Consider the following 23,165-nt stretch of genomic DNA (forward strand, 5'->3'; position numbering starts at 1 on the left):
GAAGAATGCAGGACAGGCATCTGGAACTTGGAAGGGATATGTACTTCAGGGAATCTATCCCCAACCAACTTGGAAGTCACCCTGACTTCCGTGCATGTGATATTCTGTCCAGCCAATGGGAGAGAATAGAGGAGGAGTTACTGGCTGGACAGCAGAAGGGAAAAAGTGGTGGGGGCGGGCCACAGCTGTGATTGAAGTTGGAGTGCTGCGCTGCTAGGAAACATATTATGGCCACGCGCTGCCTCATTATGTCAACAGGCAACACGCAGCCAATCAATGTATAGCAGCAGTGGCCGGCGGTGCCCGCGGCCACGGCTGTCACAATGGTCCCTCCACATCAGCACTGGCCGGACCAGCCCATCTGAGCATCGGCCCTTCTGGCATTTGCCAGAATTGCCAGATGGCCAGTCTGGCCCTGTCTGTTACCATGTTTGAGTATGTGCAATTTCATAGATTGCCTTTTGTATTGACAATTTGCATTTGGAAATTGCCCAGATATTATGGAGCTGCTGTATCAATATATCAGTGATTCAATACTTACATATCTACTTTCAGTTATTACAATTTATCTGAGCACTCAGACACCGCCAACTTCTTAATGTGTTAGAATAAATCAGTTTTTTATACAGAACACAGCTCATGTTGATCTGTCAAATGCATACTTGTCTACCCTCCCAGAGTGTCTAGAAGACTTCTGGATTTTGCGGAGTTCTCACGGACACCCAGGGGAGCTGGCCATCCTCGCGGATCCCGCCTACAAGTGGTGTAATGCTGCAATTCGGAGTAATATACAGCAGGGAACAGGAACATGATCATGTAAAACCTATTATTTGGCAGTAATGGAATTTAAACATTTTTAAAGTGCAAGTGAATATGATGACAATAAGTACATTTTAATAATGTTAATAATAATTACAAAAGTAGAAAACACATTTAATGAAAAAAAAAACACAAAAAAACAAGAGCAATGGAAATCATTCACTTAGCATGGAGACTAATCTAGAGTATTTTAATTAGAACACACACACACATCCTTAGCATCATGTCAAGCAACTAATGATTTTATAGTTAAACAAAAAGTACAGTACAACACTAAGATTGAAGGAGGGTAATGTAAATAGTGTAGTCCTTTATTTTTAAATTAAAATGGATATTAAACAAATTGTATTTTACATATTAACACAGAATTGCGGCACTTAACGTTGTCCCACCCAGAGAACTGTGTCTTACTATACAAGGATATATATATATATAAATAGTGTATTTGTTATATGCTAGCTCTTGGGCATGTTGAAACTAATTATATGGGTAACTATGTTGGAGTACAATGTCCCATGGTAAAGTATGCTCTTGCAATCATACCAAACCTGAGATTTCTTTTTGACTGCAAGTGCAGCAACGTTAATGATAGGAGACTATTATGCTCTGAGTGCCCTAGTGGGACTGCTATTGTCCCTAAAATGATGGCTATTTCTTTCTGCACGGGTTGTTTTGCGGACTAGTGAGACAACAAGGGAGCCATACTCCTGAGTCAGATAAAGAATCCTTTTTATTGTTTTGTTTAACAAGTGTTGGAAGTGTGATCCTGGTGCTGCTTGTTGTGCCGCTTCTTAATTGTCAATTAGCAAACACGTACATAAGCACATTGCAGTGTTACATGCTATTTCTTACTTTAACCTTCTTCTCTGAATGTTAAATGGAAACTTCAAATGTTTCATTTATAACACAGTTAATTTTCCCAGTCAGCAGCCACCTTACATCCTATTAGTTGTGAAGCTGCATTAAGATTAAGCAATACCATTAAAGAATTCATAGGCGAGGTGGACAAGCCAATAGAAAGACACAAATTATATTTTGATACTAGTAGGCTAATAGTTATGTGCCAGTGACATGACATGCTGCATGCAGGAACCGCTCGTCGCTACCTTTCACATAGCCGGAGGAAGGATTTTCAGTTTAGTATATGCTTATGGTACATATCATTTTCCTGGTCCGGTTGCATTTATTTTTACTGTGCTCGCTTGTCATGGTATATTATTCCCTACATTCAGATAGTTGTGACCAGTGCCTTTTAAGAACAGACAGATTTAGGTTTGCCACCTCAGGCTTCATTTGCTGTGTACTCCATTACTAGCAGAACTCCATAGCTACAACCCACATCATGTTGCATATACAGGTATTCTACTGTATATACTGCGTCTTATGTCTTATTATGTCTTATTGCACATTCAGGGGGAGATGTACTAAGCCTTTGAGAGTAATAAAGTGGAGAGAGATAAAGTACCAACCAATCAGCTCCTAAGTGTCATTTTACAGGATGTGTTAAAAAAATGACAGTTAGGAGCTGATTGTTTGGTACTTTATTTCTCTTCACTTTATCTCTCTCCAAGGCTTAGTACATAGACCAGCACATTCTATTATGTCTCACAGGAACACAGTACCAACAGTAGGGCAGCTTGATAGCAATCTCCTAAATGCAAACATCGCTGGTCGGGACTCCCTGGCAGTTGGTGTGGCTCCCCTATTTGAATTTTGGACTGTCACACTCTTAGCACACAGTCACTGCGTAGGGACTTTCCAAACTCCCTGTAGATAGAATATTAATTTGCCTATACCAGTTCTTGAAAATTTTTGGTAACTGTGCCAGCTTTTTAAGTGCCAAATATAATGTGGACACAAGGTACACTATGTAGACAAAGTGATTGGACACCCCCAGCGCAAGCGAAATCCATATTATTGCACACAAGTTCCAAATGGACACTTATGTGGCGGTTTCAACAAGAAAAATTGGTAGGGAGGCCCATGCACTTGCAGTTCTGTGAAAACAACAAATGTTTTTGTCAGGACGGCAATGCCACTTGTCATGTTCCCATGGCGACGCTGGACTAGTATGCAAAAAATTCGGTAACCCGGATGGACTGGCCAGCACAGAATCCAGATCTTAACCCCATTGAGAACCTCTTGGACGAAGCGACGGGTGCATCCTCAGCTGATTTGACCTTCTTCAGTGTCACAGTTGGTCACTGTACTTAAGGCAAAACATATCACTTGCTATTGTCCAGGAACTTGTGGGCAGTTTGCCAAGAAGGGTGTCTGCAGTAATCACTGCACGTGGTGGACCTACAAAGTATTGACATCAATCAAATCTTGTTGATCTATTTGCTGTCAGTGTCCAATCACTTTTATCTACATAGTGTACTTTATCTATGTCCTACCTAAGCATAAAGATTCAGCTCCTCTACACATCTTCTCTTGATGACTTGTCAACTCCTTCAGCCTCCATGTCAGGGTTCAGCCTAGGATCATCCGTCTCTTACCTCCGTGCCGGCTTCCCCTGACTTCTCATGTGGTCAGACGTCTGGTGCGGCGGCGGGTGATGCGCTGAGTATTCTGCCTTAGGCGCTTGCGGACTTCCAAGGTTGGCCATGTGTCTTGGGGATCGGAATTCCTGTCATGGGCACCGAAATGACAGTTCCTCTCATGTGACAGTATCTCCAACCAATGATAGCATCGTCTCGGTCAGCTGACACTGTGCTCCTATCAACTGCTATCCCTGGGTATATAACCGGCTCCAGTACTCCAGGAAGTTGCCTGAACAACGTTTGTCATTCCTAGTGCATGCTAGTCGAGTCCTCATTCCAGGTTCCCCTGAGATTTCTTCTGTGTCTTCTACAGTGCGTTTGACCATCTCTGCCGGAGTGCTACCCTGTGCTACCTTCAGTGCAACAGTGCATCATTCTGCCTGTGTGCAAATTAGTATACCATCTCTGCCAGGGAGCCAACTCCGTGCTATCTTCAGTGCAGCAGTGCTTTTTAACATCTCAAGCCTGTGTGCAAACTCTGCGCTACCTTTAGCGCAACAGTGCATCATAACACCTCAGCTTGTGTACAAGTTAGCGTCTCCTTCTGGAGCAACAGTGTGTCTTACCACCTCAGCCTGTGTACAAGTTAGCGTCTCCTTCCGGAACTACAGTGCGTCACCTCTTCCTGTATTCTATACCAAGGAACCATCCTTTAGCGCAATAGTGTGTCTACACACCAGTGCCTGTGGGTACCTCAAGTGCCATTTTCTAGTGCAGCTGTGCCTCCTAGGGAGGCATATTCCTTGGGTCATCTTCTGTGTGTTTCTTTATTCCCACGGGGTTTGGATACCATATCAAAGGACCACGACCTGCCTGCTGGGTGCAGCTAAAACCCATATAACGATTGGTACCGGTCACTGCTGAGCACCTCCCAGCAAGTTAGACTCTGCACCATTGATAGGGTCTCGTTAACATCCAAACTCTGGATGAGATCATACACTCAGGCCCCTCGCCTTCGATTTCTTCCCCAACCTCGGACCCGGGTTTCAATCTCTCAGTGGCAAGCATGACAGTTGTTCAGGCACAATGGAAGCCTCGGGATCCCAGGGAGCAGGGGCACTGCAAGACCTTACATCTCGTATGGACAATCAGGAGGCAGCACAACACCAGGTGGCTTAATACTTACAGGAACTTTTGGGACAGTTATTGTTTATCCAGACTACTCTGGCATCTATACTTCCCGCTCCTGCAGCATCTGCTCCTCTAGGCCCTCCGGTTTCGCTTCAGGGGGCTACATCTCCAAAATCTCATCTCCAGTTGGCAACTCCAGAACGCTTTGATGGTAATCCTCGATGGTGTTGGGGGTTCATTAATCAATGTGAGATCCGGTTTGAGTGCTTACCCCAGATTTTCTCTACCTCCCGGTGTAAAGTGGCATATATGATTTCTCTTTTAACCGGAACTGCGTTGGACTGGGTCTGCCTGCTATGGGAACGAGCTGATCCTTTGGTGTCTAACTACGATGACTTTATTTTGTTGTTCAAAATTATTTTTGATGAGCCAAGTCACTCTGCCTCAGCCTCTTCGGATTTACTTCGTGTCCGACAAGGGACTCGTATGGTTGGACAGTACGTGATCCAGTTTCAGACTCTCTCCTCTGAACTAAAATGGAACGAAGTTGCTCGTAAAGCTGTCTTCCTTCATGGGCTCTCTGAAAGAATGAAGGATGAACTGGCATCTCGAGATATACCTGGTCCAGTATGCAGATTCTGTCCTGGGGACCAAACTGTTTTCATGGATGTCTATCTCGAGTCATACCTGTACATAACCATCCAGTCATAACCAGTCCAGCTGTTAAAAGCCCGATACATGGAGATCTGGAAGGTTCCTCTGATCCCCATCTACCACATGCTTACTATGATTTCACGGATGTGTTCTGTGAGCAAGCTACAAATAAACTACCTCTGCATCGTGCCTGGGACTGTGGTATAGAACTGCTTCCTGGAAAGACGCCCCCTCAAGGACGTGTTTACCCTCTCTCAGGCCCTGATTTAGAGCAGGACGCTCTGACAGAGCGCTCGCTCTGAATCAGGGCTGTCCCTCTTACTTTTTGGAGCGGCCTCCCGTCCGCTCGCATGGCTGTTGGTGACCACCCACAGCTATAGCGAGCTGCCAAAATGATAGTCGACGAGACCCTTGTGGTAGGGTCTCATCTGCCGCAAGCCCTGGAGTGCTTTTGGCTCTATCAGAGCCAAAAGCACTCCCACTGACATCACTAGTGATGTCAGTGGGGCCGGCCCCAGACAGTAGGCGTTCCCATAGGAACGCCTCCGTCTGGGCAGCCACGCCCCTGGCATGCCCACCAAAGGGGGCGTGCTGTCAATCACCATCGACAGTACACTCCCTTTGGTGCGAGACCCATAACGACGGCTTGGCCGTCGTTATGGGTCTCGCACCAAAGGGGACATAACACAGAGTGGATTGTAGTAGACCGCTTCTCTAAAATGGCTCACTTTATTCCACTGGTAGGACTTCCGTCTGCACCTCAGCTAGCAAAGATTTTTATTCGAGACATCTTCAGGTTACATGGTTTACTGAAGGAAATAGTCTCTGACCGGGGTGTCCAATTTGTGGCCAAATTTTGGAGAGCTTTATGCAGCACTTGTGGAATCAAATTAAAATTATCCTCGGCTCACCACTCTCAAACAAATGGTCAAACCGAAAGGGTGAACCAGGATGACTGGGTGGATCTCTTACCATGGGCGAAATTTTCACATAATTAGAGGTAAAACATTAATACATTACCACATCTGCAGCTGCTCCCACTACTACACCCTTATTACCCCCACTCAGTAATACTATACACCCAAAACAGCTTCAAGATAAACTCTGATAACAATATATCTTCATAAAATGAATTCACCCCCAACCCCATTAACATTAACATACAGCCCCCCAGATGACAATAACATTAATCCTGTTCACCCCCAGATTGCATTCATTCTCCCATTACCTTCCCCATGAACTTACCTCACCATGAAGAAAGCTGCCTGGTCTCAGCACACTGCGAAGCTCCAGAGGAGGAGGAGGATTCACCCAGGAGCTGGCAGGTAGAGGAGAGGATGGGGCAAAGACTACGGGAGGAGGCTTGAGGAGGAGAAGAACAGTGACAGGGAAGAAGGAAAGAGGCGAAGGCGTACGGATGAGAAGGGGATGACTTTAAGGCAATGGAGGAAGCAGAGAGTCTCACAGGCAGCAGTAGTGGCCAGCCTTTATCATGACAGCAGTCATGTGACCTGCTGGTTGCTGGGCAACCTAGGGGGAGATTGACAGCCAGAACATGATGGACATCGTCAGAGATCCCTCCCCCATCGTGTCCCACTAAATCCCACCCCCTCACAGAAACGGGCAGAGTCTTGAAACAGTGCATCCCACCGGGGAATTACTCAGCTTCTCTGCCCCCCAGTCCGACCCTGATGCTACCACACCACCGCATTAAATGGTGTTTTCCGCAAATTAATATAGGCCAATATCTCTACAATCCGTTGTCGTATAATATGCAGTGAAGATGGCGGCGTATGACAATTTAAGCAACTTTGAACAAGGCTTCATAGTAGGTGCCAGAGGGATCAGTCACTGCATCTCCAAACTCAACACACATTATTCAGGAGGCACAGTACTTCAGAAAGCTTGTAGAGTCCATGCCCTGTTGTGCTGCTGCTGTAATCCCATCTAAAGGAGGACCTCCGCATTAATAGATAGGCATCTCAGCTTTTTTGGCATATATATATTCTGAAAAACATAAAAGACAAGGGCGCCTACTAACTAGTAAAATAATGTGTAAATTACTTCAATAATGCACATTTACTTAAAGTGAACCTGTACCATAAATAAGAAAATGTTGGGCTTATCTGAAGCCTTGAATTGATTACACAAATATATATTGCAAGCTGTAATAAAAAAGGACCAGGAAACCATATCATTCTCTTTCAAAATATAACATAGGGTTATTGTTAGTTTTTCCACACGTAGCTGTTGCTGTCCCTGTACATTCCGAGTATTGTGTTTACATCGTTTCTGACATGTGTAAGAGCCTACTGCCACCGCTCTATCCAGATATGGGTATTAGTTTCACATGGAAAGCAACAACTCTCCTGAGAAAAGTAAGTGCAGATTACCCAGTGTGATATATCAAGCTTTTAGGTATGAGTTTTCAAACAAGTCATCTTCCTTTTCAGGCTTCTCCTGAGCTAGCGAGTGATATCTATGACACCACTGAAATGCTTACTGGAGCATAACTATTAAACACAGCAACTCAAGTGTTCCTTTCTTTCTATAACTCTAATTGTATCAGTGGTATTCTTTTACAGAAAATCACATTTCGCTCTTTGTAGACTTCACTGTGTTCTGTACAGTGACCCCATAATTTTCCAGGACACCATGCTGCTCAGCAGGTGCCTCTAAGCATGTCACTCGGGGAACTGTTTAGGGAAATCTCTGTGCACTACAATCCCCATAATTATATGGCTACTGAGAATGATTCAAATGTATTTATTTTATTAGCAAATGTTGCTCCTCAATCAATTATAGTTTATAAATAAAAGAGAATAAGAACATTAGACTTACTCAGAGTTGGGCGCAAACGTAATTGCAAAATACTAGCAGCTGAAAATAGGTTGTATTTCGCAGCTTATTCCGCGTTGGTCACAGAGGCGGAATGCGTCCAACTCTCTTGCGGTACAAAATGCAACTCTCACTCCATGCAAATAACGGGAATAAATGCACCAGAAATATGACAGGAGGTATGGCCTAATTTTGGGCCTGATTCATTACCGATTGCAATTGTGATTACGCACGCAATCGGCCGATTTTTGCCTACTGCGCATGCATATGCATCGCAGTGCGTGAGCCGGCAGTGATCACGCAGACCCATCGCAGAGTGTAGACCGGAAGTGCCGTTTGTGGGTGGTGATGCGGGGGTGAAGGCGTGCCAGTGCATTTAAACGTCGTTGCAGGGGCGTGCATAAATTAACCACTGCGATGCCCTATGCTCCCAAACAGGACACATTTGCTACTTTTTGCCATTTTGGCTGCAGTTCGCGTCATCACATGTCTACAACACACCCTTACTGTACTTTGGCCGCATCTACACTTTCCTATCCTCATCCTGGCTCCCTTGTGCAAGTCGCCTGATTAAAAAGACCTGCATTGAGAATAGACATGCATATGCACTAAAACAAAGAGCAAGTTGTGGCCAACAAAAGTTGCAGCTGCGCTTACAATCAACTCTGAGGGGCAGATGTACTGTACTAAGCTCTGTAAAGTGATAAATTGGAAAGTGATAAACTACCAGCCAATCAGCTCCTAACTGTCATTTTTTCAAACACAGTTAGGAGCTGAGTGGCTGATAGTTTATCACTTTCCAATTTATCACTTTACAAAGCTTAGTACATCTCCCCCCTGAATGAGGTCCATTGTGAGAATTGCATCCAGAACACAATCTCATACCTGTAACGTTTACAGAAGCAAAACTGGGACACCTAAATCCTCCAAAATATACCCAAAATTCAACAAGCCACTCCAAGGTCCCAGAACCTACACCCAATTTACTATAGATGTGGCAGGTTCAGGCAATGCGTGGCTTCCCTAACAGTGATGCCATCTTCCTTCCTCTTGAGGAGTAAAAAAGGAAAAGACAGCAGTGAACATGCACAAACCAATAATTACTTATGACCATCTTTGAAGATGGCGGAGTACTTGGCATGACTTTACCAAACAATCAGTAATAGAAATATCATAGTTTTGCTCAGCACAAAGAAATTGTTAATTTTTCTTGAATGCTTCAAAGCAGTGGAGCCAGCCCTGTGGGTGCTGGGGCACCCCCTTATTTGTGCTTCCGCTATCCATGTCTATGCATGCCTCTTTTCAGTCATATGGGTGGGCATCCCCTGTCATTTTGTAAGTTGGCTCCCATCAATGAATTTTGTCCTTAACTAGCTTTAAAAAAAATGCATACATATTTCCACATAAACAAATACAGTTTGTGTAAGGACGTTTTCCAAAGCATGCAGTAAATAGTCCTATAAACATTGTCTTCACAATGTACAGATAAATAATAATCTTATCTATGTAAACCAGTGCCTACAAAAACAAAGATATATCTTAGTACAATTCAGATATGATATTCAAATTGTCCTGATTGGAATTTGTGGCCAACCAGCAGCCTCATGGATGAAATTGTGCCAAATAATCTCCGAGTGCTGCAGTCAATTTTTCCATACCCATTATTATCTCACTTAATTTGTCTTGGACCATGTGAAAAGGAAGGCACAAGAATTTCCATCGGGAGTCCTTTTAATTATAAATACTTGAATCACACTCCGCTATTGCCCTTTTAAATTTGATGTCAGTCCAGCGTCTTTCTTTTAATTTTCCTGTTATTCTTTTTTTTTTTTGTAACCATATCAGGACATTTCACACATCACAAATGAGAAGAATGGAGGGTATTGATACAAAAGGCGAAATAGATAATTAAATAATTAAATTAAAGCCTTTTTTTTTTTTTTTAGAGACGTCTGTATTTTTTTATTTTTTTACTTTTGTAGTTTTCTATGTTCTTTGTAAACTATTTTTTAGTAGGCGTCTGACTATAGCCAGTGTTACTGCTCCCCTCCCTTGGTGTGTTTTGCTAACGTCCTTAGGAATAAGGTCACATTTAATTCCCTCTGTGAAGGATGCTGTTCGGGCCCATGTAAATTTCCTTGTCTACCTAAGCTTTTTTCCTCTCCTACAGAGGCACATTCTCTGATATTAAAGTCGACTGCTGAGCAGTGCGCCGATGATTTGTCATTATCAGGTCACAGGATAACATTTTCACTTTTCTGAAGGAATGCAATCCTCAGCTCTCCAGCATGAAAAATGACAGTGGGAGCAGTGGCCCAGTCATGAATGATTTTTTTCTTTCTCCTTTTTCTTGGCTAGCAGGACATTGTTAAACATTAGGACAAGAACAGTCTTCAGCCTTTGTGCCCTCCATGCCAGCTGTGCTGTGAGGGAGTTACCTCTTGGTAGGAAGTATAATAGAGATAATGGAACCAATCTTTTGAAAAAAAAACATAAGGTGTATAGACCGCGGAGCATTTGTTTTCGTAGAGGACACATTTTGCCATTATGGTCCGTCCCTAAAGATGTGATCATTGGCAGCAACATAATAAAGTGTTTTAAAAGCCCACTAAATAGATAGATAGTATATTCCAACCTATTCACAACAGAAGGACCATTAATGTATGCTTATGCTGTAGATACTTAAAGGGATGATAATCCCTATAACTGTTGGGTACATTTTATTTTTATTTTCTGTTTTTACAATTATAAATCACAATGCACAGAGAATCTAATAATAGTTGTGACATTGATTTGTACATTACTTTATGAAGAATCAGACAATAAAAAAAACTTTAGGGTTCCAGAGCCCGGATTTTGGAAGAGGGGAACTAGGTAAAAAACTAGAACATATATTATATGTCAGCATAAGAATGTAAATGTATGTAAGTCCTGTTATAAAATAGGCAAGGCTGGTTTTTAAGATCGGAGGAGGCCCATGTACAGTCATCGTGTGGCCCCACCCGCACGTTGGTGGTGATGGTGGTACTCAGCTATACACTGCTCTAATATTTAGCTCTTATGACTAGTTCTGGAAATGGGAAGAAATCCGTGACATACAGATCTAGCCGCCCTCACCGTTGCTGCAATGCGCGCGCACAGCGTCGCGCATCGCCACGAGCTCTCGTTGGGTTGTGACTAATCGGGGGGTGGGGCCGGTCACCCTGATACTGTGCACTGTACAGAGTAGTGATGCTGCAGCAATGCAGCTCCCGATACGGGACCCGGCAATTACAAGAGAAGGGATATAGATGTTTTTTTGACAGCCGGAGCCCGTGGGACATGCAGCACCGCATTGCAAAAAGGATTTTTAAGGGGGCGTGGCAACGCTGCCCACGATTAGGCCATGCCCCCTTCCCCTGAGCCCGGGCCGAATCTCCATGGGCCAACTCTACTACTCTAGTGACAGTGACAGGTAGGTTGGTTCCCGCAGTATGTGTGACTGTGGGAGGAGGGGCTGAGATAAATGGTCCAAGCAGGCAAGTGAGCCTCCCAGTGACTGGTGCAGTACAATGCGCTGTCATCATGGAGAAATATATATATAATTATATGTGTGCATATATAATATATATGTATGTATATATATATATACATACATATATGTGTGTGTGTGTGTATATATATATATATATATACACATATACACACACACACACCGCCCCCGCTAAAGCAAGAGTCTAGATCCGTTCTCTCTATTGAAGTCTATGGCGTGCATACGCACGTGCATGCCATAGACGCGGACATGTGAGTCGTGCCATCCATGCCTCAATGTGCTCGCATTGCGGCATAGATGAGCGTGGCTACATCTGTCATTTCAGAAACGCATCTGCACACTTATCTAGAGTGTAGAAGCTGCTATAAATCTTGTATCAACTTGTAACTTTGGGTGAGTTCTGCCTCTTAACTATAAATAAGGCCCATGGTGTAAAGGCCATGATGAAGTTTGGGTTTGGGGTGGTGGTGCTGTTTTGTGCACTGCAAGTTGCCTAGGCAATATGAAATGAAAATCTTGGTGTGGGCATTAGTATACTTTGGTGTGGTGGGATTATATCTGCAGGGCAGTGACTAGGGGCCGCTATGCCGATTTTCATGCAGTTGAATATCGGCCCTGCGAATGCGCAAAATGCAGAGGAAAATCTCACTGCGCATGCACAAGCTGAAGTTTAAGATGACATTTGCATTGTCTCCATTATTGCAAGGTCCTGAGCAGATTACTGCTATCCACAGGCGTTCTTGGGTGGAGTCAGGAAGGTGACCGAAAGTGTTCGTGAGAGGTGTCCGGACCATGGACGTGTTATGGGAGTTCCAAGGGAGTGTCTGCGATTGCGGCTGCGTTCTGAGTCTCAGATGCCATTTTTAGAGAGATAGTTGACCCGGAATCTGCCCAGCCCAGGACATAATCGAGGAGTCAATGTGCGTCCGATGTTGCGTCGATGGTGGTGTGTTCTCAACCCCTGCGGATCAACACACAACACAGATAGGGGAAGTGGGTGAAGCAACATTTGCTCAGTCCATCGCACACTATTTTAGGCTCCCCAGTAGCAGACATTAGAATATTTTCGCACGTACTGTAAATTGCGAATACAATAGCGTACAACTCTGAATCAGGACCTATTTGGATAACTGAATATTTGACAGAAAGCTGCAGAGATGCAGCAAACATAACTCTTAAAGGTTATTACAAGCTGCATTGTTGGAAAGTCACAAAGCAAATTTTCATTTTGCATATCCATAGGTGCACCCTGCATTTTGTGGATATGAGGGCCTATTTGGCATCTGCAGAGGTGCAGAATGCTAAGTTGTACATAAAGGTTCTGGGGTGCTTCTTGCTAAGTGTGCATTAGGGGTCTGGTTCTGGGTCACACGTAATGGATCCACAGTTCCATATTTTCCGTAAGTGATCGGAAGGCCTATGCAATCATCTGCGGTTCTATGCATGTATGTAATGGCACCAACCCCAGCCCTCCAGTACACAGCAACATCACTGGTAATGGCACTTACACATACCCCATGCTTGGAGCGAAAGATCTGAATGAATATGGCGTTAACTTTGCCTATGCTGTACTTAGAATAGGTCACAACTCTATCTCCACGCCCACAACACGCTTCTCCTACATGCCATTCCTGCTCAGATGCACTTAGCTGTGTATAGAGCTGCATCGCATGTATAGTAGGCTAAAACTCATGAGATACGGTTGCATTTGGAATTGCCTGAATCTCCGAAATGGTCTACAGTACAGTAGGTGCACAAAGCAGAAAAACAAGGTTTAATTTTGTGATTTAGGATTAATGTGATCCAGGGGTGAAGATAGAATGTTTACAAGGCTGTTTTTTGCAGGTGGGCACATATTGTTTTTACCCCCCGCAAAAGGACTAGATTTTTGTCAGAACCCATTAGCTAGCCACTAATTATAATGGGATACTCTGTCCCCTCAATCTCATTAATCTACAAAAGGCTAAACAGCAGTCTATTAGTAGGTAAAATAAATTAGAAATATAATGAAAGGTCTCTTTAGTGGCAGTACACTAGGTGGCCCCACAACTGCATGAGCAGATTTTACAGGATTGTTTCCAAAGAATGTGAAATACAGATGGGTCCACATACATTTGGCCTTCTTGCGCATTAAACAGCCTTTCTAGTCACGCCATGCGTCTTTTTGTGCGTCTTTTTTACCTTCAAATGCGTCTTTTTTGCACAATGATGTGAATAGATAGCACAAGCAGCTTCTGCTGTTTAAAATGATATGCAGCATGCCTATGTTCTCTGAGCGAGTGCCGGTGTATCTGCATGCAAAATACTATGTTACAGTGTCAGCGGCTGTAACACTGTAACGTAGTGTTTAGCATGCAGATACACCCGCACTCACACACAGAGAACATAGGCATGCTGCATATCATTTTAATCAGCAGAAGCTGCTTGTGCTATCTAGTCACATATTTGTGCGAATAAGACGCATTTGAAGGTAAAAAGATGCACAAAGAGACGCTTGGTGCTACCGAGTCACACTGAGCTCCCGCATTATGTGTAGCGCACGGAGGATAGATGTATGTGGGCACATCTGTAAATGTGTACTGTGAAACGCCTCTTTGTAGAAAGAAACTACACCCATGAAATGACGATGCTAGTGACTCTCATAATACTAAATAGTACCTGATAGCTGCCCATACCCTATACTACAATAGTCCTCACCCTTTGTTGAATAAGCCAGCGCTACCAGTGTTGGAAATATTATTACAAACATATTTGTCATTCAGCTGGGGATGTAGTTGGCATCCCGGCTGTCACGATGCCGGCGTTCGGAATACCGGTGCCGGAATCCCAACAGCAGTCGGAATACCAGCTCCAGGATCCCCACCACAATTATTATTCTGCTTTCCCTGAAATCTCTTATACCCCTTTTCCACTGCTTTGACGGGTCGCACCCGGGATGATGTTCACGCGCCCATCCCGGGAGCGACCCGGCCGAGACCCCTGCAGACAGACGGCCCGACCCGGCGCTAATGTACCAGCTCTCCCTTACACTAATGCACCAGCTCTCCCTTAAACTAATGCACCAGCTCTCCCTTACACTATTACACCAGCTCTCCCTTACACTAATGCACCGACTCTCCCTTACACTAATGCACCGGCTCTCCCTTACACTAATACACCAGCTCTCCCTTGCACTAATGCACCAGCTCTCCCTTACACTAATGCACCAGCTCTCCCTTACACTAATGCACCGGCTCTCCCTTACACTAATGCACCGGCTCTCCCTTACACTAATGCACCGGCTCTCCCTTACACTAATGCACCAGCCCTCCCTTACACTAATGCACCAGCTCTCCCTTACACTAATGCACCGGCTCTCCCTATCGCATCGACCCGGGTTACTCGTTCACACTGCTTCACAAGCTGGGTTGAACGAGCGTTCAACCCTGCTCGTGACCAGGGTTGAAATGCCAGGTCACTCGACCCAGCTTATTTCAACCCTGCCCTTCCACACAGCAAAATAATCCTGGTTGCTGCGCGCTCACGTGCAAAAACCCAGGTTATTGCTGACAGTGGAAAAGGGGTAATAGAGACCATCAGGAAGGATACATTGCTTTAGTGCACTATAATATGTATCAAATACACTTTTTTTTTTCCAAGCTATGAAGTCTGGTCTGACGTCTTTCTTATCCTCCTGAAAATTCCGCTTGTATCATCTGTGCAGTTTCTTATTCTGCATTTGTGTAGACATGGCAAGTACAGTATGGTGTCATTTAATGTTTCTGTGTCTCTGATTATTAAGCATAATCGCTAACATTAAAGTGTCATGACATCTCTCTCAAGGCTATTCATTAGGCCTTGATGTGTCTAACAGCAACATTTAAATGACTTCCTTCTTCCCTAATGTAATAAACTTGCAAGAAATGTGTGAGGTCTTATTTACAAGTGCTGCACATGTTACACCTGCTAATCTCCCACTCCTCCACCTCTTTTATCTATAACTTCTTCATGTTGTAGAATCCAGTGAGCTCTGTGCAGCAACTTATGAAACAGTTTCCACATGTTGTGTAGAACTGCGTGTTAATTAGCAGAAATAGATTATCCCCTGATGTGACAACGTTTGTGGCGACTTTTACTGCATTTCAAGTGCTGGGAAATTCATGTTTATTTTCATGTATTGAAGCAAACTCTCAGTATGGTGTCCAGTTATCTCCTCAGGGTAGGTGACTGGGCTAATTCTTACAGAATCATCCCTGCTAGATTTCATGCTCACTCTAAGCAGTTGAATCTCAAGCATTTTGGCTCTGTGGCTATGGACAGAGGGCCTCATTCAGCAAGGAACGCAGTTACTAATACGCACGCAATGGGGCGACTTGTGTTCTGCTCATGCATATGCATCGCAGTGAGCGTGCACGATCTAGTCACTGCAATCGGGACTGCGGTCTCAGAGGATACGCAGACCCATGGCAGAGTGTGGTGACTGAACTCAGGTGTGCCAGTGCGTTTCAATGGCATTGCAGGGGCGTGCATATATTAGCCACTGTGATGCCATACGCAGCCTGAAGCCTCATAGCGTGCGCTGAAGTAAGCAATGCCTGAGTAAGGTCTGACCTGTCTTAACTGTGCTTGTTCCCACAGGCAAACTCCAAACACAGAGTTTGCTGAATATTGGGCGACCCTATCAGGCCCCTAATAATGAATGAGCCCTTTACTTAAAACATGTGAAAACTAGCATTTCCACATGTGTAACGGGCCCATTAGTGATAATGAATAGGCCCCTTAAACTTGTGTCTATATATGGCAGTGTCTGGTTAGTAAAAGACCACCAGTGTTTCTACTGGGAAATGATACACCGCACTTAACAATGGAGGAGACAAGGAAAATACCCCCTCAGACCTGCATTCTCCTCAGCAGAATGGACAGTGCCAGAGACACTGTACAGTCGGCTGAGGAGAATGCAGTCGGCTGAGGAGAATGCAGGGGGTATCTTCCTTGTCTCCTCCATTGTTAAGTGTGGTATATCATTTCCCAGTAGATCCTGTTTGCACTGGTTGTACCAGTGCTAATAGTGGATCCTTTGGGGGCAGAGCTTGTGTCGCTAGCCTGTGTTAGATGTAAGTCCGGAAGGCTGGTACTTTAGCTCATAAAATTGCTGGAATAAAGAAAGAGATATATTTCAGCTTACTGTCCATCCTCTGTGGCACCCATCAAATCCCAGCACCCTAGGCAACTTCCTTAAGCTGTCTACACACTCTGGACTTCAAGAAGTGTACACAACCCTTGAGGATCTAGATGACATGATTTTCTGTGCCATGCTCTCCCGCACTTCTCACCTGGAGTTCCTCACCTCATATCTTTGCCGTTTATTACTGGCATTTTCTGTCTTGTTTGTGTGAGGTGATTTGGGCATACTTGCTGACTAGTGAATGGCAGCATTATGCAAATAGGATATAATATGCGCAAGGCAGTCGAGAGTGGGGATGGAGTCAGGTACTGTAGGGGAACTGGCCAAAATTGGGGAGGCATGGCCACACCCCCTCACCCCAAAAACGGAAAAAATACAATGCGCTACAGGGGGTGCTGCATGTTCTGCTGAGGGCAGTTTGTGATAGGCAGAGAGCTGGGTACCTGTAGGAGTGGCAGCCCCCAACAAGTCCGCTCTCTGCAGTGCTCTCTCTAGTCTTTCCCTCTCAGTCACATGATCCATTCCCATTATCCCTGGCTCCTGGCATGACAGGCTCCCAGCAGTCTTCTGGACATACTGGGAAAGTTATATTGGAGTCATATTATATGTCTTTCATATTGGGACTGGCCCATGCCCAATGCTCATTAGTTCCATCCGCACTAAATAGCCATCTGTTTCAACATTCACATGCTATCATTTCCATGCTACTGTCATTGTGCTACAGTATTTGTAGTCTGCCGGCTGCCTGGTATCTAACGCCTGCATTGTAACCTGATCTTTCCTGTTTCGCTGCCTGGTGACAACGCCTACACTACAGATATACATTTGTCCGGACATCCTGTACACATGACTTTTTTTGCGAGACATCTTGTGAATACATATCAGAAGCTAGTAAAATAGAGTCATATACTGTAGAATAATAGCTTGTGACATCTTATCACGACGTGTGTGTATGCCGCTCCGTGGTTAAGTGAGGACACACTCGGTGTCACACTTATTTAATGGAGGGAATACCTGTCTTTCAAACAATGATCACCCCTTAGTAGCAATTATCTGATCACCAGACACTAATACCCTGCACTACAGAAAGTGCTAAACTTCCCAGGGTTGATGGGGTTAGAATACCCATATTTTAATCACCCTAAGTCAAGTAAAAACAGTTATACCATTATTTGATGCTATAGGCTGTCTAATTTACAAAATGGTATGCCTTAAGGTTTGGGCTCCTATATTATCCCTGCACATTGAGGGACTGTGGCTGCATCTAGTGAGTTCTAGCAAACTACTCATGCGCCCTGTACACATCTTCACAATTCTGAGTTGGATGCATCATGGCTGTTTCTCATCATTCATGAAATGGGCATTTCTTGGTGTCAACTGGGGGGGAAGAAGTGTGCAATGGTGGCAAACATCGAAATCCTGACATCAAATGGAAAAAGCATGTCCGTTTTATCAGAAACATTGATGGTTGCCAACCATCGGTTTAAAATGGCCATCCCTAATTTGTGTCTACCAATGCGGAACTCTGACAGCCAGCCACTATATGTAATATATCTCACTAAACTTTAAAATAGAAGCTTAAATAAATAAATATAAATATAATATAATATAAATGTATTTTTAATAAATATTAGTCAGCACATTCACCAAACCGTTATTATTTTGCCTGTTGTATTATTTTTGTGTCAGGAAGATGATGGATGGGGGAGGGGAGATTGTTGTCACATTTTGCATTCTGGCTAAGTGCCTGTAGCAACAACTCTTGTAGCAGTTAGTGGCAGCTTATTACTGAGAGAGAGGTGGGTGCAAATTGGACAGTACAGAATGACACTGGAGTCTCTGGGTGTTAGGGGGCAGTAAACAGGTGATTGCAGTACAGTATGTGTTTGTCTGACAGGTGAAATGCACGCCTGCCTTACAGCAATTACTGCTGAGCATAAAGTGTTCACGTTTATTAATGACCTTTCTTGGCGCCTCTACTCTCCTTTTTATCCTTGGCTCTATCAAGTTTAGAACTGATACTGCTGTTGGTTACTTCATCATTAAATTACTGGAAATAAAACTGTGTATATTATATATATATATATATATATATATATATATGCAGTGCAGTGGCTCACAGGTTTAAACAATTATATTTTTATTTAATTTCTGTAAATTTGGTTTCTGCGTAAGATTGCTATGAATGTAATAAATTGCAGTGTTAATGTGCATATCCACTTCCCGACTGTGAAACGAGAGCACGATTACGACATAGTAATCATGCAGTCGTTTCACAGTCTGTGAGGTGCCTACACTGAACGTTCAGTGTAGGCACATCCATCATTCCCGTACATGCTGAACCTGACGTGATAGGTTGGCCAGCATGTACGGGCGATGATAGATGTCAAAAACAACCAGCGGGCACGCGCATCGCTGGTCGTTTTTGACATTTACATGGCTGATTTGCGGACGATTAGCAAGCGATTTAACGATAACGATGTTGTTATCGTTCAATCGGCCTGTTTAATCGCCTAGTGGATACGCACCTTTATGCTGCCCATCCACCACAAGATGCGGGGACGAAGGCACAATTACGACGCCGTCGTCTCCCGCGGAGTGAAGTGCATACACTGAACGTTCAGACGTTCAGTGTATGCAGATCAATCATCCCCGAACACGGCAACCTGGCGGCGGTCGTCAGGTTGACCGTCATGTTCGGGCTATGATTGATGTTAAAAAAATGACCAGCGGGCACGCGCATCGCTGGTCGTTTTTAACATTTCACTGCCCAATTTGCGGGCGATTACCAAGCGATGGAGCGATAACGACGGTCGTTATCACTCAATCGCTAGGTTTAATCGCCTAGTGGCTGGGCAGCATTAGGTTTCAAATTAGAATGAAGCAGATCTGTGGAAGAATTGACTTTAGGATGGAATTTGGAGGGAAAAAAGACCTCATCAGAATTTTGCTATGGGGTCTAGTGATTTCTAATTATGCCTCTGGGGCGACCCTGTTTTCAGGTTTATCTGTGTGCTGCTGGCGGCAGTTGTGAGTCGTAGCTGGGAGAGGTTAGGATAAACAGTCTGCTGTTTCCTTCTTCCTTGAGCTTTGCACTGGGTGTCCTATGTCCATGTGATGGACTCAACACGTGTATGCTGGTTACAACATGTGTATACATAGGTTACAACATGTGTGGACACATGACAAGCACATCACATGTTCACCCCACAAACAGCTTCAGAAATTAGAGAAGCTTGCTGTCTCAAACATGCGCATACTGACCCAAAACTTTTTATCTTCCAAGGATGTATGAGCCTAAAAAGACGATAATAAATTGCCCCCCACAAAAGATATTAACCCCCTCCGCACTGGTAACGTGAAAAAAAAGTAATATGTACATACCCATTTGAGTTTACACTTTCAAAATGTTCTCCCAATTGAAAATAATTGTCTAGCAAAAATGTGTATTCTTGATAAAGATGAGCTATATGACACTGTAATTGTGATATTTTGTATGCATGTATAAATATATACATACTGTATCTACAAATCTGTATTGCTACCATGTGAATTTTTCATTGCAGCTTCTGTACAGCATGATATGCAAATATACAGGTGCTGCAGTACATGAATGTAACTAGAATCTGATGTGTAAGTGGAATATGATGTATTTTCTGAAATCGCTGCTCTGTTTTATCTGGGATGAAATTAAAAATGCCTGTAGTGCTTACTTCTCACAATGTCATGGTAGTGAGATAACTGCACGTTTAGGATGACTGGAAGCGGTGTAAGAAGAGTGTATGTGCTTATCTCATAATCAAGACATACTCTGTTGTATATGGCTGCTGACATCCATGAACAAGCAAGTTGAAAGAATAATAAATACTTTTACTTCTGTATCAAGTTCCTTCTATGTATCAAGTGCACTTTGCCAGGAAAGGATTTAATTTGTTACGTGTGACCTTGGGCAAAAGAAACAGAACTAAACAAAGGTCATCCACCATTTCCCTGAAACCTCACCCATGATACTGAAGCAGCCACGGGTGAGACACTGACTTCCATGGTTTTATGTGACCAGGTCATATTTACAAGAAGAACATTTCCACATTTTTGAAACACTGTTTCAAGGATGGTAAAGATTTAGAAGATGTACTACCGGTTCTATTCTGTTTAAAATTGCTCATCCAGTTTGGACCAAACACATCTGCTGCTTTTGAGGGAAATAGGTATGGGAGGGGTTGGAGGGCAGTGGAATAGAACCAAAGAATTCTAAATGAATAATATTGGATCAATAGGTAATATTTAATTGTAAATAGAATCAGGACTATGGGGACACACAAGGACAGGGCAAATGTGGTTTGTCGTCAACAAACTATTGTTGACACAGGTCTTGAAAAAAATTTTGTTTGTATAAGAGAACAGCAAAATACAGTATCCTCTAAATTGCTTTGGATTGTTAGCATTTGATCTGCTCTTCGGTCTCAAAAGGATGCTGCTGTCAAACATTCTCTTTCAGTACATAAGGCAAGTTATTTTGTCTCCAGCAAAGTTCATTTTGCACAGATCCACTATATATTGTTAGCTGACTAATGGCCTGAATCAGATGTGGGCACAAATGCCATTGCAGCTGTGATCTCTCACGGACCGCAATTGATAAAATATGTTAATGACTCACCTGCCATCCATTACTTAGAAATGCCCACTGACAGCATCTCACATCCGCCGCACACGCACAAACCCGGAAACATGGGATGCAGATCAGGTGGCCATTAGCCGTCTGAGTAAGTCTAAGCTGTCGCTGGTCTCCAGACACACAGAAAACTCACCTGCTATGAGCATGAACGCAGTGGCTAATTTATGGATGCCCAGAAAACAGTGTTTAAACAGTCCCGACACACCTGCATTTTTCTAACCACCCCCCATAACCTCCCCCAAAACGCTGACTTCCTGTCCCTCACTTTGTGAGTGAATCCTCTGTGTGAGCGTATTCGCAAATCGATCACTGCGCATTTGCATTACGGCTTTCACGCATGCTCAATGCAAAACAATCGCTCAATCTGCGTAAATATTGGCATTGCATCCACATCTGAATCAGACCCTAAGCTTGAAGGGACACTGCCATCAAAATTGTATCGCTAAAAGCTGCACTATCAACTACTATAAAATTGGGAATCAGTATTTAATCAGATCAAATACCAACAGTGGACCCCGACGGACCTAATTCCCGACTGGGGCTGGTAAGTAACCTAACCCTCCCCTCTCCTCTCCCCCTTACCCTAACCATCCTTTAGTGGTGCCTAACCCTAACCTCCCCCCTAGTGCCTATCCTTAACTCCCCCTAGTGCCTAACCCCCCATTTTCCTACCCTAACCCTCCTGGGGGTACCTAACCCTAAGTCCCCCCTGGGGGTCCCTATCCCTCCCCCTCCCTCCGGCGGCTAGACGCTAAGACACCCTGCTTACCTTCGTTTGGTATGCCGGGTGTCGGTATTTTATAGTGGGGCTAATGATAGGTCGGAATTTCGAAGCCTATATTTAGTCCCCTGTCGGGCTGTGAGTGTCGGGATATCGGCGGGCGGGATAGCGTCCGCCGGTATCCTGACTGCATCCCGTAAAATTGTACTAATATGCTTCTCCCCTTAGCTGTAGCCGTGCGTTGAGGGCACTTCTCCATGCACCATTTTTCCCTGGGCTCTGGTGGCAGCTCAGTAATACTGACCAGCAAATCAGTGTTGCTGGCCACTTAAAAAATGCTGAGCAAGGGGTTTAGATATTAACCAATCAGAACACACAATCACTTGGTTTTCGGCCATGTTGCATGCGGACCAGAGCAGCTTATTAGAAGCAGGCAGTGGAGCAGGTTAGTAACATTCTATCAGTACACAGTTATTTTTCAACATAGCATTTACAAACATATACTGTAGTTGGTATCTACTGTATGTATATTGAGTGTTTTTATTGTTGGAGCTGTAGTAATTCATAATTGTTACTGCTGTCATCAGTCTCAGTGCCCTGTCACTCCACTAGTAAAATTGCTCATATACTTATAGTGTGGAAAATAAAATGTTATTGCATCATTTATGAGACAGTAATAATGAGGGAGGAGAATAGGGTTCAGAAAGAAAGGATGAGATGGGTGTGGTGGGAACGGGTAACCAGATATTGTAGCAGAACACTAATACAATCGTATGAGACACAAAGATCACACAAGTACAACTGGTGGAAACTGTAATATATATAATAAAAAGATATTGTTGCAACCTTTATGTTCCTTTCCTCTTTCTCATGTTCCCCTCGTAATAAGTATCACTATATAGAAGGTTTAAGGTGGTTGTAGGGAGTTGTATAGTTAGGGATTTGGAATATAAGAGGATTAGCATGTTGTTGAATGAACTATGGGTGTTGAGAGGCAGTGGAGACCCCAAAGAGGGATGTCCATGGGAGCCAAGTGCTTATGAAGCTATTTCATGTGTTATGAAGTTTGCAATCGAATCGAAATGGGTATGAATAGCCGCCGGTTCATATCCCGAAGCCGGCAGCCCAAAGGGAGAAGATCCCGACAG

General features: G+C 43.9%; 1 protein-coding gene across 3 annotated transcripts in view; it reads left to right on the plus strand.

Annotated features, from left to right (window-relative positions):
- The window catches only part of MCTP1 (multiple C2 and transmembrane domain containing 1), a 1,010,275-nt gene that overhangs the window by 757,010 nt on the left and 230,100 nt on the right, over window positions 1–23,165 (plus strand). The gene's annotated exons all lie outside the window — the stretch shown is intronic.

This window comes from Taudactylus pleione, unplaced genomic scaffold (genome assembly GCF_031769625.1).
Source record: "Taudactylus pleione unplaced genomic scaffold, aTauple2 ptg000370l, whole genome shotgun sequence".
Lineage (NCBI taxonomy): Eukaryota > Metazoa > Chordata > Amphibia > Anura > Myobatrachidae > Taudactylus > Taudactylus pleione.